Consider the following 18,997-nt stretch of genomic DNA (forward strand, 5'->3'; position numbering starts at 1 on the left):
CCACGCAATCCACGTTTGCAAATGACATGAATCGTAGATTCCGGGCATTGGAAACCACGCAATCTAATCTTGCAACGGCACAATCCACGTTTGCAAACGACATGAATCGTAGATTCCAGGCATTGGAGAGTGCGCAATTTAATTTGGCTCTGGAGCAACCTAATAAACTAAAAGAAATAAATGATAAGATTACTGAAAAATTCCAGAGTTTGGAAACAAAGCAGAGTCACTTGATTACCAGTCAGGCACAACTCATAGTCACACAAGAACAACAGTATCAGGAATTAACAAACAAATACAAAGACATCTTATGTCGTCAAGATACACTAAATCATCAAGTGCAAGAGGTTATTCATGTACAGAACACTATTGCGCAAGACGTGAATACAATTAAGCACGATAACGAGCAAGCTGTCATTGAGCTTACTCGGAGGATAGACACTCTCAGTCTCGAAGGCGAGAAACACATAGAGAAACTTTTCAATGAACATAAGATCGCATTTTCTAAGGACATTGAAGATTGGGCGAAAGAGCAAACCGAGACAGTGCGAAATTATGTTGACAAAACCTTGAAACAAACAGTTTTTAACGTGCAAGTTAACAACGAAGCTGCACAAGAACAACTTAAAGCAGAAGTTAAAGAGATTAAGGAGAATATAGGAGATGAATTTCCTGCTTGGAAAGCAAAGATAGAAAATACATTAAAAGCATGCCAGCAGGGTCTAATTAATACTAGAGGGGCACATACTACTTGCAGTTTATCAAAAGCAGACATTATTCCTGATGAAACCAGTGAAACCGAATCCATGCAACAATATCCATGTATTGGTGCATAGTTACGTAATCAACCAGAAACAAATTATCGAGATTATCATTCACCGCGTAGTAGCCACCATAATACACCTGTGACTATGAATGAAGAAAAAATGCTTAAATATCGTCAATTCCAGATATTTATCCCCGAAAGGAAGTCGATCAATCCCGTGGTATTTATCAAGCAATTTAAAGGGATATTGCCGCGAATGTGGACTGAGCAACAAAAAATTATGTACGTTGCAGGATTCATACATGGAGATGAATCGATGTGGGCGTCAGAAGCATCAGATTGGTGTCAAGATTATGACCAATTTGAACGCGCTTTCTTGCACAAATACTGGAATAAGGGAGTACAAGAAAGACTACGTAAGGAAGTTTTTGACCCACAACCTTTTTCTTTCAAAAATGGATCTTTAAGAAAGTATTTCGAGAAGTATATAAATAAAAGTAAATACTGGAATGAACCAATCCCGACGCAGGATATCATTCGAATATTAAAGGGCAAACTTCCACTTGAAGTTAAGGAAAAACTTCCACATGTGCCTGAACAACATGTGGAAGATTTTCTAGCCACATTGGATTCAATAGACATTCTGTTCGAAGAATCACGTGTGCGCTATAAGCAACCAAGTTACCAACCTAACAAATACAATAGTAACAACAAACAGTATGGAAACAAACCTTTTGCACACAATTCACCAAACCCACAGGTGAATTATTTCCAGAAAAACGTGAAATTTGGTAACGAAAATCCCGACCAGTGTAATCATGACCAACAATGTGTACAAACATATAAACGGAAATGGAGGAAGAGTAATAAGAAGAGGAAAGGATACTATCAAGAAGGGAATTATCAGCAAAAACGCCGATATCAGCAACCAACCCAAGAATATCACAACCAACCACAAACTTCAGGTTGGGTACCAAATGATAATGGAAATGAATGGAGAAATCAACCACCAATAATAACCGACGTAACGGAGCAGACATTTACTAACAATGGACAATCGTCAAACTAAACTCGACTGTCTGAAGCCCTGACGGTACAGTCGAGGAAGTTTTCATGGGCGAAAATTCAAACGTCAATTTTTTTCGGTACAATGATGGCAGATTATTAATAGAAGAACTTCAGCAGGATATGATGCCTTGTCAAGAGGAACATATCACTGTACCTGTTGCGAAAATTCAGGCGGCGATTGAAGGCATTACTGTGCAAGTTACTTTAGATACAGGAGCAGCAGTAAATGTCGTTTCTGAGAAGTTATTTCAAAGAATACTTCAGAAAGCAAATCCACCGACTTTTCCTGTTCAATGTTGTGGAATTGTAGGTCCTACTGGTCATAAGTCTTCTCAGGTTAAAGTGCAGACTCAACTCCAGTTAGATATAGGAAATGTAGCTGTAAATTGCACGTTCCTTGTAATAAAAAAATTGGTTGAGGACTGTATCCTGGGTATAGATGAATTTAGAGAGAGAAATTGGCATATCGATTTTTCTCTAGGCCGTGCCAGTTTTACAATAATGGATCAGAAACATCAACTGAATCTTCTCAGGGAATATAGTACCCATGGAAAGTATTGTCAGGGACGAAAGCTGCAAATAAAGTGGATACATAGCAAACCTGTACGGTATTACCAAATTAATTACTTGCAACTAGTTTTAAACCCTGAAGTTATGGTATATGAAAAGGTACAAGGACCTGAATATTTGCAACAACACCAAAGAAAGCAATTATATGATCTTCTACAGGAATATCATGAAGTCTTTCAAGAAAGACCTGGTGTAATAAAGGGATACACATGCCATTTAGATGTGATACCACACCAAGTTTTCTGCCGTATTTTTTATCCAGTACCGTGGCACCAACGAAAGGCAGTTGATGCGGAAATCCACCAAATGCTTGAATGGGATCTGATCGAACCTTCGACGAGTCCATATTGTAGTCCGCTTCATGTTGTCTCGAAAAAGGGAGGAAAAGTTCGTCTCGTGCTAGACGCACGGCAGATAAATAAGATTATCGGGCCCGTGCGAACTCATCCGGAAAATATCGATGAGCTAATTCAAAAGTTCGAGGGGATGAAATACTTAACAAATATTGATTTGAGAAGTTCATTTTGGCAGGTGGCTCTAGACGAACCATCAAAAAAGTACACCGCATTTGTACATGCAGGTAGAAGCTATCAATTTAAGGTTTTACGTTTCGGGCTAAACGTGAGCTCAGGAGTGTTTATAAATGCTCTAGATTATGCATTGGGACCTGCACTTCGAAGCAATTTAACTTTATTTGTGGACGACATGCTCATAGCTACGACCACATGGGAGGAGCACGTTGATTTATTGAGAAGAGTGTTAGAACGTTTCAAGGAAGCAGGCATAACCGCAAATCTGCAAAAGTCCCATTTTGCTCGAGATAAAATCAAATTTTTGGGTCATCTTATAAATGGAAAAGGCATCTTACCGGACTCCGAGAAACTAAAGGCAATCAAAAACTTTGCAGTTCCAACAACAAAAAGACAGTTAAAGGGCTTCCTCGGAGTTGGCTCTGTTTTCAGGCGTTTCATTCACGACCACTCTATTAATGCAGAACCGTTGTACAGCTTGTTGCGCAAAAATACTCCGTGGGTGTGGACGCAACAATGTCAGAATGCATTTGAAGCAATAAAACATGCCTTAGTCAATTCACAAATATTATATCATCCAGATATGAGCCAAGAATTCGGTTTAATGGCAGATGCTTCGGAAATTGGAATAGGTTCGTGCCTCTTCCAAGTAAATATGATAGATAGGAAATCACATTTCTGTCCAATAGCTTTTGCTAGCCGACTCTTAACTGCTTGTGAAAGAACATATACGACCACCGAAAGGGAAGCAATGGCCGTAGTCTGGTCATTTAAGAAATTTTACTATTACTTATATGGAGCGAAGACAACAGTGTACTGTGACCACAAAGCGTTAAGTTTTTTGCAAACATGTAAATTATTACATCCAAGATTAGCAAGATGGACGCTCTCACTCCAAGAGTTTCAATTTGAAATTAAATACCTAAGCGGAGAGGATAATTTCATCGCTGATGCACTGTCTAGAATGCCAGATGGAGATTTGTCAACTATCAACATCACGGGCAATCCGTCCGAATTTAATATTCTTATAATGACTGATAGAATATATAGGAAACATTTTCTTGACATGTGTAAGAACATGGAAAAACTACAGAATGAAGATCCTCGTTGGCATTCAAGAAAGGAAACTTTAGCAAAGCCTGGAAACGATAATCTGAAGAGACTGTACAAAGTTGAGGACGACGTCTTATTTTTCAAAGGGCATCTTGATTCAGATAATTGGAAGGTGTGTATTCCCGAGAAGAATGAGAATGACTTAATTTTGCACACGCACATCACTTGGGGACATTTTGGAGTATTAACGTGTGCTCGGAAGATTCAAGCATATTGCTACTTCCCAAACATTCGCAGGAAAGTGCAGAGACAGTTAAGGAAATGTAAAATTTGTCAGCTAGCCAAACCAGGAAATTTTTGTGTGAAAGATTTCCTACATCCTATTATACCCACTAAACCGCTGTCAGTCATTTCGGTTGACGTCTGTGGTCCTCTACCATCATCAAGGGGAGGATGCAAATATATTTTAGCTTTTCTTGATATATTCACTAAGTATGTCAAACTTTATCCATTAAAATCAGCTACTGCTGCATCCATAGCCAAGAAGCTGGTCAAGGATTATATAGTCAAGGTAGGCAAACCAGAGGCTATTCTTTCTGACAATGGGTCAATGTTCACTGGATTTCGTTGGAGGCAAACATTAGCCAGTTGTGGTATAAAACAAATTCTAACATCAGTGTACCACCCTTCGGCGAATCCCATGGAACGAATTTTTCGTGAATTAAACCGGTTCATGAGAACATATTGCCACAACCAGCAACCCAAATGGATCGATTATCTTCACGATTTTCAGGAAATTGTAAACAATATGCCACATACTACGACAGAATACACCCCATACGAACTGACGTTTGGAAAATAGGAACAGAATGACTGGATTCGACCAATTCCTAAAGTAGCTATTAACAAAATAGACCTACAAAATAAAGTACGACAATCCTTACTCAATATAATGGACAAGGCAAGAAAAAGGAAAATATATTTTGACAATCGACTTGGAAAAATAAAAACATATAAAGTGAAAGACCAAGTTTTAGTAAAAACTCATCCTAAGGCTTCACTTATACAGAGGAAGAACACAAAATGGCAATTATTGTATCAAGGGCCATTTGTGATTACCAAAATACCCCACCCAGGAACTTAGGTTTGAAGGATGTGAAGAATGGAAAGGTGAAAGGAATGTATCCTCATCACTTGTTAAAGCAATTTCATGATGAATGAAGATTCTGAAGATTGAAAATACTATTCTTATCAAATAATATTGATTAGAGAATTTTCATTAAACCTATGAATCATACTTAGGATAGTTTATTTATTTTTTGCAATTTAGTAGTTAGTTTTTCTTTTCAGGCATAGTGTACGAGAGATATGCAGACATTATGTATTGGTTTTCCACTGTAAAGATAAGTTTTCTTTTCAGTATGCAGAGAATTTAGCTATAGTATGAATGATTTCTTTTAATTTTTTTTTATTTTAGTAGATAGTAACTTCAATCAGGTTTCACAATGCATAATGACCATGGGTTAGTGACTCAAATGAATCTGGTCTATGGCAAGATATTTTTTCTTATGTCAATTTAACAATGTCAGTGTATGTTTGTATTTGCCTTTTTACTCACTGAGCTGAAGTCATGCTGTTCGGAAGGGGTAACCCGTTCTCAGTTTTAAAAGGACGCCTATTACTTTGTTTCAATCTTTTGTGATGAACATTGTCTTTATAATTGTACTATTGTTGTAACATCCCTGTGTATGTAAATTATGTTATGTCAATTGTTGCTCGCGAAGTCACCAACTGAGCGAATGCCTTTCAGTTATAAGCACATCAACAAGTGTTTAAGTCCATCTGAAAGATGACGAGCATAAGTTGACACGGCAGCACCAGTTGGATTTGTGTATAGTGTATTATAGGGTTGTTGATAGAAATGAAGAAGACCTTACGACTTCCGAATATTTCGAATTCAGGACAGACAATTAGAAAGACCTTAAGATTAGATTCTATTTCAGGTCAGCATAGATCAAATACCTTTTCCACGGAACTTACACTGACTCTTATTTTCATGTTAACCATATGCGGAAAACCATAATACCCACGAGGAGACAGTGAAATGGGAATAGAATTCCATCAGTTACCCGGAGATGACAGATAGAAGGGAATCGTAGATGGACGTAAACCAACGCGTCGACGGTTCACCTCAAGACACAGAAGATTAACAGTGTTGTGTTTCTTTTCTGAACAGTGTTTAAATTCATTTTAAAAAAATCCATATCGTAAATATTTTTTTTTATTTTCCATTGTAATTCAATTAATTTTCTTTGCAAATGAGAAATACGAGGATGGTAAATCTACCCCGAGGTTTTCCTTTGTTTCCCTTTGTGGGGCTTGGCCGAATGGCTAGATTATCCGTTTGAGACATCCCAAGGCGAGTGACAGAAGCTTTGAGTGATGATGAAAAAGATTTCTGATCACATCTCATGCCATCCTCGACAAATGAATAAAAGCAAGCATGTAAGCTATGCATATATACTGCATCAGGAATTCAGCACAGGCTTTGTCAGCAGTATATGCACCCAAATCTATAATTTACATTTAGATAGTCATTCCCTAATACCAAAATATCATAAGAAATACAGTGGACATTAATACTCTAGTGGACATTAATACAGTGTCATAAACAATCACCGATATAGTGTTGTGTGAACGCTCGTGTTTGTTTTTGCCCAAAAACGTTCGTCCACAAGAGGGGCATATATGATGTATCATGCAGCCTAACTTGCTGTGACAGTGCGAGAGAGGGACAAAGATATTGTTTATTACTCTGTGGCGGTCAGCGCTCACATAATTATTCTTAGGTTATAGAGTTCTTTTGTTCTTGTTAAGAGTAATTTTTTAGGGGAAGAGAGCCATTCTTGTGATGTAAAAAATCGACGCCATTGCGAGTTTTTGATTCACATTGTAAAATATAAGTGCATATGGAAGGAAATCAGTTAATAGAGCAATAAAATATTGTTCATTTCAAGAAGGTACGTCTTATTATACACCCAGCGATATACTGCTATTGTGATTTACTAATAAACACCAGCTGAGAACAGTTCCGACGGGAGCGTTCAGTTCTAGTGAAATAGTTCGAGTTTTCTTCGGAAAAGAAGTCACTTCATGGATCATTCAAATCCACAATAGTAACTGGACATTTCTCAGAACTGAAAGCAACCTGATTGCTATGCAACAGAGCCCCGAAGAATATTTCTCCCTACTTTGGTTACCACTTTCAGCTCAACACGGTATCTGCAGCATCTGGAGCAGATTTCTACAACAGCGGAAGCGTGTAATCGCCATCAGTTTCACACACCGCCCTGTGTACGCTGTATGTATTTACCCACAACAGTGAACATACAGTTACTCACACACATAGAAAGACAATACTAGGTGGTGTGGGGAAACATTTCAGTATAATGGCCCTGTAGAGCTAAACAGTAATTAGCCTAGTAAGAAGAGGAGTCATTATAGTACCTCAGTGGTAGAGCACTTGCTCGCGAAAGGCAAAGATTCCGAGTTCGAGTCTCGGTCCGGCACACTGTTTTAATCTGCCAGGAAGTTCCAAATTGAGAGAATTTGGGAAGCAGAATTTAGAATTAGGACAAATTACACTGGAAGAAATGGAAACAGCTGTGAAGAAGATGAATATAGGGAAAGACCCTGAACCTGATGAAGTATCAGTGGACATGTTAAGAGCAGCAGGTCCAGTGGGAATGCAGCGGCTGTATAGGGTACTATCAAGTGTGTGGAGATATAGTTCAAATGGCTCTGAGCACTATGGGACTCAACATCTTAGGTCATAAGTCCCCTAGAACTTAGAACTACTTAAACCTAACTAACCTAAGGACATCACACACACCCATGCCCGAGGCAGGATTTGAACCTGCGACCATAGCAGTCCCGCGGTTCCGGACTGCAGCGCCATAACCACACGGCCACCGCGGCCGGCGGAGATATACACTCCTGGAAATTGAAATAAGAACACCGTGAATTCATTGTCCCAGGAAGGGGACACTTTATTGACACATTCCTGGGGTCAGATACATCACATGATCACACTGACAGAACCACAGGCACATAGACACAGGCAACAGAACATGCACAATGTCGGCACTATTACAGTGTGTATCCACCTTTCGCAGCAATGCAGGCTGCTATTCTCCCATGGAGACGATCGTAGAGATGCTGGATGTAGTCCTGTGGAACGGCTTGCCATGCCATTTCCACCTGGCGCCTCAGTTGGACCAGCGTTCGTGCTGGACGTGCAGACCGCGTGAGACGACGCTTCATCCAGTCCCAAACATGCTCAATGGGGGACAGATCCGGAGATCTTGCTGCCCAGGGTAGTTGACTTACACCTTCTAGAGCACGTTGGGTGGCACGGGATACATGCGGACGTGCATTGTCCTGTTGGAACAGCAAGTTCCCTTGCCGGTCTAGGAATGGTAGAACGATGGGTTCGATGACGGTTTGGATGTACCGTGCACTATTCAGTGTCCCCTCGACGATCACCAGTGGTGTACGGCCAGTGTAGGAGATCGCTCCCCACACCATGATGCCGGGTGTTGGCCCTGTGTGCCTCGGTCGTATGCAGTCCTGATTGTGGCGCTCACCTGCACGGCGCCAAACACGCATACGACCATCATTGGCACCAAGGCAGAAGCGACTCTCATCGCTGAAGACGACACGTCTCCATTCGTCCCTCCATTCACGCCTGTCGCGACACCACTGGAGGCGGGCTGCACGATGTTGGGGCGTGAGCGGAAGACGGCCTAACGGTGTGCGGGACCGTAGCCCAGCTTCATGGAGACGGTTGCGAATGGTCCTCGCCGATACCCCAGGAGCAACAGTGTCCCTAATTTGCTGGGAAGTGGCGGTGCGGTCCCCTACGGCACTGCGTAGGATCCTACGGTCTTGGCGTGCATCCGTGCGTCGCTGCGGTCCGGTCCCAGGTCGACGGGCACGTGCACCTTCCGCCGACCACTGGCGACAACATCGATGTACTGTGGAGACCTCACGCCCCACGTGTTGAGCAATTCGGCGGTACGTCCACCCGGCCTCCCGCATGCCCACTATACGCCCTCGCTCAAAGTCCGTCAACTGCACATACGGTTCACGTCCACGCTGTCGCGGCATGCTACCAGTGTTAAAGCCTGCGATGGAGCTCCGTATGCCACGGCAAACTGGCTGACACTGACGGCGGCGGTGCACAAATGCTGCGCAGCTAGCGCCATTCGACGGCCAACACCGCGGGTCCTGGTGTGTCCGCTGTGCCGTGCGTGTGATCATTGCTTGTACAGCCCTCTCGTAGTGTCCGGAGCAAGTATGGTGGGTCTGACACACCGGTGTCAATGTGTTCTTTTTTCCAATTCCAGGAGTGTAGTACAATACCTGACGACTGGAGAAGCGGAGACATTGTTCCCATCTTCAAAAAGGCAATAAGACTTCATAAAAACTACAGAGGAATAACCCTTATGAGTCACACTGCCTAGATTTCTTATGGAATTTTACTAAATCGAATAAGTGAAATGATAGAAAGGGAGCTGAGTGAAGAACAGCATGGGTTTAGGAAAGGAAGAAGCACGATCGAGCTGATATTTTCTATCCGTCAACTGATCGAATAAAGTTGGGAGTATAATAAAAGGGTGATAATGATTTTTATATACATAGAAAAGGCATATGACTTAGTTAACAGGGAAATGCTCTGGGAAAAAACGAAGAAGATAGATATAGATGATGGATACACTAAAGTAATGAAGACAATCTACAGACCACACAATTGTAGAATTACATAAACATTTGGGAACTCTGAATACTTCGAAATAAGGCAAGGACTTCTATCTCCTGCACATTTTAATGTTGTGATGGAGGAGATGAATAGGGCCATTAAAGATATAGTAAAAGAAAAAGACAAAAAGATGATTTTTGCAGATGATATGGTAATATGGGTATATAAAGAGGTAGATGTACAGTTACAACTTGATTTGTGGAAGGAAATAATGAAAAAGGTATGGATTAAAAATAAATAAAGATAAGACTGAAGTAATGGTATCTGGAAGAGACAAAGGGATCAACGGGAATATTACTGTGGATGGACAACCCCTCAGCGTGATAGAAAGTTTCACTTATTTAGGGAGTGAAATATCTAGTGATGGAAGAATAACCAACGAAGTTAATAGGGGGTTCCAGAAGGGAGGCAATTTCTACTAAACAATAAACACTTGATCTGGAATAAGGAAGTTTCAGAAAAAGCAAAACTTCTTATGTATAGGAGTTATTACTTCTCTATTGTCACCTGTGGAGGAGAAACACGGACAATGACAGAAAGGGACTGGAGCAAACTGCAAGCAGAGGAAATTAAATTTCTCAGAGAAGTTAAGGGAAAAAAAGAATGGACAGAGCAAAGAATGTAGATATTAGAAAGGACTTTAAACCAGAAAGTATGACAGAAGAAATCGAAAAAAAAGAGATTAAGATGGTACAGGCATGTTAAAGGAATGTGTGGGCAGACTTCCCAAAATTATGAAAGAACTGAAGATGGATGGAAAAAGACCTAGAGAGCTCCCGAAAACACGGTGGAAAACGAGATTGAGAATATCTGTGGAAAGGAGAGGCATGACCTGCCAGAAAGTTGTGGAAGAAAAGTAGCGGGAGGATTGAACCAAATGGAGAGGACTCGTCAGCACCCAGACCCGGCAGTAGCTGGAGTGGGATCCGAATATAGATAGGTAACACGCTCAATTAACTTACATTGAAATAATGACAGTAAACAAGAGCATGACACAGCTTAAATGTGCGAAATTAGATTTAATTGGGTAATGCTCAACAGAAGTATCTGAAAATTCGTCCAAATGGGAAATACATTTTACGAAATGCTAGCATCAATAGTAACAGTCAGCTTCAGGCTGGTAGAGACAAATTGGGTGGGATAGAATCCCGAGGCACTGCCGGAATACCTCCCACTGCCCTGTCACTGAGCTGTCCTCTCACAGAGTTTCACATCTTTCTCTTTCTTTTTGTTTGTTTGGTGTTGTGTAAGTTACCAAAAACAATACTAATATCGTGGAAGGAACAAATACGGAGTAGAAACAGAGACAAGTAAACAAAGGGACAATGAGCGCAGCAGCAGCTGATGCTGCTGGAACTATCCGACGATCTGTCTTTGAAAGGAAATATTCAGCATTCTGGCAAAGAGTTCTCGAAGTCGGAGCAGTTGCAAAGAAGACCAGTAAGCTGTAGAAATGGCAAATCGTCATCACCTCCTTCACCAGCAACGACAAAATAATCAATATGGCCAACCAGAAAACTGCCGATTTAGTCTTTGTCCTCGGAAAAAGTATAAATAAAAGAAGTAGCCGGCCGCAAAATGGTATCAGTGGAATATGCAGCTTCTTCAGACGGAGTGAGGAAAGCCAATTACTTCCTCAGCCGGGACCAGTTGGCTAGGTGACCATGCCAGCCAACCCGGAGCTGTAGCGTATTTATGGAAGCACTCCTATTTCAATTATGGCTGTCAGTAACCCCGATACGATACATATAATCGTTGGTGGAAATCAAATTGTTGACCGGGGGGCTGGTGTAGACCCACTCAATTTTCCAGGGAATACGCAGTGATAATTGTTCCACGGGATTGGGGCATGGAATCCCTTCCCAGCGGGCCAACAGAAACTTGGTCGTGAGCACCGGCCGCTGCAACACCTCAGTCCCCAAATAGCTCACACCCATGTAGAGATCTCAAACGTGTCTCATAATGAAACATCAGCAGGGGGATCGAGACTCGCTGGACGCACTAAGATATACAGCCGAATCGTAAAGGTATGTAACTCCTCAGTAATCATCAAAATGGCACGCCTTCCTCTTAATTTGAGAAAGGCCCTATCCTCTGAGGGAACGTGGTTTCATCACAGTCTCGTATAGCAAGCTGAAGATATGATGTTTCCACAAAAAGCGACCAGACAACTCCTTCAGTTTCTTAGTCATCGTATAGGGAAATGGGAAAGTTGTGCGACGTAATAGGTTTTGTACAACACATACGTATCCAAAATTCGTACCTTCTGAAGAAGGGTAAGAGAGACCTTCATGTTGTAGTAGTGCCCCAGCATCTGATAAGTATCCAGTCTCCAACTGAGACTCGCCATATTGAGCAGACAGCCATCAATAACAACTCCTAATGACGTATTATGACACACAGCGTACGAGGGAACACCGAGGGTCCGTTCAGAAAGCGTTCCTCACAAGCGACTATTAATGAAATTGCGTGCATATGGAGTATCGTCTCAGTTGTGTGACAGGATTCGTGATTTCCTCTCAGAGAGGTCACAGTTAGTAGTGATAGATGGTAAATCATCGAGTAGAACAGAAGTGATATCTGGCGTTCCGCAAGGTAGTGTCATAGGCCCTCTGCTGTTCCTGATTTATATAAATGATCTAGGTGATAATCTCAGCAGCCCCCTTAGATTGTTCGCAGATGACGCTGTAATTTACCGACTAGTAAAATCGTCAGACGATCAATTCCAATTACAAATTGACCTAGAGATGATTTCTGTATGGTGCGAAAATTGGCAATTGGCACTAAACAAAGAAAAGTGCAAGGTCATCCACATCGGTACTAAAAGAAACCCGATAAGTTTTGGGTATACGATAAATCGCCCAAATCTAGAGGCTGACAATTCGACCTAGGAATTAAAATTACCAGCAACTTAAATTGGAAAGACGACATAGATAATACTGTGGGGAAGACGAAACAGAGACTGCGCTTTATTGGCAGAACACTTAGAAGATGCGATAAACCCACTAAAGAGACAGCCTACATTACACTTGTCCGTCCTCTGCTGGAATATTGCTGCACTGTGTGGGATCCTTACCAGGTAGGATTGACGGAGGACATCGAAAAAGTGCAAAAAAAAAAAAAAGGACAGCACGTTTCGTGTTACCGCGCAGTAGGGGTGAGAGTGTCACTGATATGATACGCGAGTTGGGGTGGCAGTCACTGAAACAAAGGCGGTTTTCTTTGCGACGAGATCTACTGTATTTACGAAATTTCAATCACCAACGTTCTCTTCCGAATGCGCAAATGTTTTGTTGACACCTACCTACGTAGGGAGAAGTGATCATCACAATAAAATAAGAGAAATCAGAGCTCGAACAGAAAGATTTAGGTATTCCTTTTTTCCAATGCTCCATTCGAGAGTGAGATGGTAGAGAAGTACTGTGAAAATGGTTCGACGAACCCTCTGCCAAGCCCTTAAGTGTGAACTGCAGAGTGACCATGTAGATGTAGATGTATTTGTTTTATGTGGTCGTTCCATCTTAGGTTGTTTTGGGTAATTACTCTTAGTGTGAGTCCTTATTAACTGAAAATGTACGTTGTGTTTCTTATCTTCCCTCAGACTCAAGCAACTACCAATTTTGAACGCATTTACACTCTTGGTTGGTTGCCATTAAAGAACTGTACACTAATAGTACGTCCCTTATATTTCGCAAGGAATCTCTGAGTATACCTTCTGTCACTGCTTTGTCAGGTCGCTAAAATCAGAAGATTACTTGTTGAAAGTGAATGTAATTTTTACAACAAGTGACGTGATGATTCGCGATCAAATGAAGCAGTGTTACAAGACATACTCAGAGTTTACATAACGGTCGACAGGTTACTTGACCAGGCTTTATGTCCCAACTTAAGTTCGTGCCTTTTACAAAAACTTTCGGTGACGCTTAATAAATTCATGTGAGCCTGATGTTCTTCGTATGCCGTTTTTTGCTAAATCCACGAATTCGTTCAAAGAAGCGCGTAGTACAGTTAAAGAAATAAAGTACATACTTCAGCTAAAAACTGTACGAGCACTACCGAAACAAACAGTAAGATGCTTGAAAAGTTGCATGCTAAGCTGATTCACCGTATCTTAAATTTTCAATGAAATGTCATTCGTCAACTCTTATAGAGGTCCCATTTCTTACACTTCGTCAAAGTATTCTTGATACAAAATTTGCTTCCGCCCGCACGGAAGACATAAAATCTGCTGCTTACTTCTCGCCTCTTTGCTGTCTTTGGGTTTCCTGACAGAGATATGACGTAAGACCTGACTAAAATCTGGCATATTTGTCGACGTGTATATTCACATTTGTCTTCTACAGTGCGCAATACTCTCTCCAAAGCGTTTTAATAATTCAGTCGTACGGTTGATACAGCACATTTTCCGCTCATACATATTCTCTCCGTACCGATTAGTGAGGAATTACCAACAGTTACGCATTTCCGACAGCAGTTTCATCAGACAGATTTTGACAGATATTGCCGAGTTAACTAAACGTACTGCTTGAATAAATAAGAGTTACAAATTATAAATTACATCAAGAACTGTGAATAATATAGTAATGGAGTACAGTCCACAATAGTATATCTACGCATTTAGTATGTTTCCCATGCCTCATTTGAAAATTAATGCTACTGTAGCTGTAGTCTGAGCTTATGATACTGAAAATTGCTGCCGGTATAGACGTCCCAGCAGTACTTATACTAATATCACGTATATCCAGCGGTCTTCCAGCTGGATAGGAAGTAATACGTGAATATTAAAATACGTGTTTTAACATATCACAGTCTACTAACTATAAATTCATTTTCATTCTGCAATGGTTCAGTTCAAGGGAAATAATTTAGAGACTGCAGTGTAAGATGAATCGTAAAATGATGTTATTATCCCAGTTCAAACAAAGAATCAAACTGCAGAATCCCACAAATTCACAGAAATTATTCAAAGATTTAAGAGAAAATTTAGGGCCATTGTCACTTTTTTTATTGGCTTTCGAGATGTGCACATACAGCCATCTCAAAAGTGAGACATATGACAGTGTGTTCCGACAATTCAGAACATCCATTAGGGCCAAGCGTACCCTGGTACTAAATTACATTTGCTTAGACTTGTCGTCATTGTCACTTCAAGGGAAACATCAAAAGCGAGTTGTGGGAAACCTCCGGTAACTTAAATTTCTGTGGCCGACGTATATTTGAACCCAGCATGGTGGATTATTATCAGCTACATTTGGGTCAGCTTTGCCACCATATAGCCTAAAATAGTAATTAAACAATTATAGACTTTCTCTTGCCGTGTTACTAACAAAACGAATGGAATAGAATGGAATTATAACGTTTTTTCTACGTAAGATATTACAGGAAGAAATACAGAATTTTTGTGGTATGGTACTGTTAATTGTTCTGAGTACGGTGCGGAATCGCTGGTGTGAGATAACGATGGAAGGGGATGTGCCAAATGTGCTGAATCGTCTTGTGTTAGTGGAAACGTACGTGACCTCTTAGCAACTAGTAACACAGAGAAAATACAGAGCGTCAGGACAGAAACAGGGGTTAGAGAGCACAAGGCCGTTGTAGCGAAGCTGAGTACTGCAACATCCAAATCCACCAAAAATCAACGCAAAACATATCTGTTTAAAACAAGCAGGTAAAATTTCTCTTGATGCCCTACTAGGATACAGTGTCCACTGCGCCCAAACTATGTAAATGTAGACCAGATGCGACTTAAATTCAAAGAAACAACATCGACGGCAACTGAGAATTATACCAAGTAAATTAATGGAACTGTTCCTCCATGACACACAAAACAGGTCAGAAAACTGTAGCAGAAGCAACGAAAAAAATTGTGCCAACTTTAAAACAACGCAAAATGCCCAAGTTCGGCGATGTCTTATTGAAACTCGAAGTGGAGCGTGGGTTTCTCTGCGAGATGCTTATAATCGGTTCCTCAACTAAATTCCCTCTCTAAATCTGGCAGGAAATCCAATGTGATTCTTGTTGTATAAGTACAGCAAGGGCAAGACAATAAATACCTTAGCTGGGGGCCTCAGTGGTAATATTACCGATGACATTGTCACTAAAGCTGAGTAACTTGACACGGATTTTCGAAATTCCTTCATCAAAGAAGACGAAGTAAATATTCCTGAATTTGAGTCAGGGGCAGTTTCCAACCTTTGTAACTTAGAAATATTTTCCTCAGTGTAGCGAAGCAGCTTAAATCACTTAATAAAGGCAAGTCTACCTGTCCAGATTGTACACCAATTAGATTTCTTTCAGAGGATGCTGACAAAATAGACCCATATTTAGAAGTCGTGTGGGTTACAACGCTAGCTCTACGAAAGATTCGTGCCCGAAGACTGGATATTGTTAAAGGTCACATCAACACAATAGAAAGCAAATAGGAATAGTCAGCTAAATTTCATACCCTTGTCACCATTGGAGAAAAATATTTAACACGGATGGATGTCTCTCTCTGTAGCAATCACCCCTGAGGTTGGTTTGGAGCAGTACAGGATTCCCCTCTTCTGTCTGCCTTCCTCTTCATTACCGCGTGTGTAGTGTACCCCACATCAGCCATAATCTGCTGCGTGTGTGATTTTCTCGGTCGTCCACGATGATTGCTTGCATCAATACCTCCTTCTGCTGTTTTTTCCAGTGATTTTATTGTATCTTAAAATGAGTCCTATGAGTTTATTTCTTCTTCCTTTGGAGGTGCCTCCAAAGAGATGTGGTTCCCTGTACTCCTCTCAACACTCCTTCATCGGCAACAGTGTCTCTCCGGCCGATCGTCTTCATCCCTCTGTAGCACCAAATCTCCTGGGCTGCCACCCGTTTTCTCTCTAGTTTTCCTGCTGTCAAACTTTCACTCCCATATAGAGTCAAACTCTAAACCAATATTTTCATAGCCCAGTTCGTTATTTCCAGACTGCTGTTCTTGCATAAGCTCTTTTTTAAATGAAATGCAATTTTTGCCTTTGCGCTCTACTCATAATTTGTTTCCGACTTGAATCATTCCCTGTATTCCTGCTTCCCAAATACGTAAAGTCCTCTATCATTTGTAGCCCCTGTCTTCAAAATTCTCATTCTTAAAGATTCATATTCTTCAGCACTGTATACCATTACTTTAGTCTTTCGCTTATTCATTCCCATACCGCTTTTGCAAATGTTAACTGGAATACTGTTTTTGAAACTCTGTGTTTAGCAAGGCTGAAATACAGGCAGCCAAATGCTATTTACAGCTTGAAGAGAAACCAAATGGCAGTTATGAGTCGAGAGCTATAAAAGGGACGCAGTGGTTGAGAAAAGAGTGAGACAGGGTTGTAACATATCCCCGACATTATTCAATCTGTACACTGTACACCGAGCAAAAAGTAACGAAAACCAAAGGAAAATTTGGAATAGGAAATAAAGCTCAGGGAGAAGAAATATAAACTTTGAGGTTTGCCGATGACATTCCAATTCTGTCAGACACAGCAAAGCACTTTGAAGAGCAGTTGAACGGAACGGACAGTGTGTTGAAAGGAGGGTATAAGATGAACATCAACAAAAGACAAATGAAGGTAATGGAATGTAGCCGAATTAAATCAGGTTATGCTGAAGGAACTTGATTAGGGATTGAGACACTAAAAGTAGTAGATGAGTTTTGATCTTTGGGCAGCAAAATAACTGATGATGGACGAATGGACGCAGTAGATAAGTTATAAAATGTAGACTGGCAATGGAGAAAAGCATATCTGAAGAATAGAAATTTTTTAACATCAGGTATAGATTTAAGTGTCAGGAAGTCTTTTCTGAAAGTGTTTGTGTGGACTGTAGTTTTACCAATATCTGTTCTGCTGCTGTATGTGCACCAGATTCCATTTGTTCCCAATCTTGTTTTACTCTGTCATGTTGGAAAGCTTTAGCTGTGTTGTCCCGTTTCCTGATTACAGTACCTTGCCAGTACCTCCTGAACTGGGACGGTTAAAAGAGTGCTTGGCAGTAATGCGACCTCGCTGAATAACCGTGTGGCCACTGGTATACCCCTGCCATGTGTCACTCTTCGCAGCAGTCAGTCAGCACCATAGGCTTGGAATGGTGTACACCAGACTTAAAAGCCATCCGGAAGCTGGAAACAGTGCGGAACAAGAGTAATCCGGCCAAGCGTCTTCCATTGGTTTATTAGTCTTTTATAGTCTTGGCACCACGTTTTACGGGAACTTGCGTCGCTGATGTGTGGTTTTAGAATTCAACAGCACCCTGCAATTCCTAGCTTATAGAGTTCCCTTAGTGATGTTTTGTTGCTGAAAGATTTCAAGAGTGCGAGATCCAGTTCTGCAGTGACTTTTGGAGCTATCGGGCTCTTATTTTTTGTCACCATCTTCTCATATGACAGCCGGTTACGATCACTCAACACACACTTTTGTCCACGTTATGAGTTAACAAATTATGTTTGTCCGTGTTCCTTGTATGTGGTATAAATCTTTGATACGGTGCCTCTTGAAATATCAAACATTTCGGATCCCTTAGTTGCTTAAGCATCCAACATACGAGCACCAACAATTTCACCATGTTGGAGAGCACTAAGCCCACATAACGCTTTCGAAAATATACAGAACACTATTCTGATCCCTAATAAAACTTGGAAGATGGAGGACGTTGCACGGATAGCGTTCATGTTAAAATACAATAGCGTCAGGCGTGGCCAGCATGTGTATTTCTACATCTACGCTCTCAAAACCAGCGTGAGGTGCATGGCAGAGGATACATTCTTTTGTACCTGTTATTAGTGTTTCTTTTACGTATGGAGGGCGGGAAGAATGATTGATTGAACGCCTCTGTGCGTGCAGTAATAATTCTAATCTTATCCTCACGATCCGTATGTGAGCGATAAATAGGGGTGTAAGAGGTCCACGACTAAGCAATTGCCGGCCGCGGTGGTCTCGCGGTTCTGGGCGCGCAGTCCGGAACCGTGCGACTGCTACGGTCGCAGGTTCGAATCCTGCCTCGGGCATGGATGTGTGTGATGTCCTTAGGTTAGTTAGGTTTAAGTAGTTCTAAGTTCTAGGGGACTAATGACCACAGCAGTTGAGTCCCATAGTGCTCAGAGCCATTTGAACTAAGCAATTTATTGCTAGCGCACTCGAGCAGATGTAACTTCGATGGACTGCTCACGCGCTAACTGCGATA

The sequence above is a fragment of the Schistocerca nitens genome, chromosome 1 (assembly GCF_023898315.1).
Source record: "Schistocerca nitens isolate TAMUIC-IGC-003100 chromosome 1, iqSchNite1.1, whole genome shotgun sequence".
Taxonomy (NCBI): Eukaryota; Metazoa; Arthropoda; class Insecta; order Orthoptera; family Acrididae; genus Schistocerca; species Schistocerca nitens.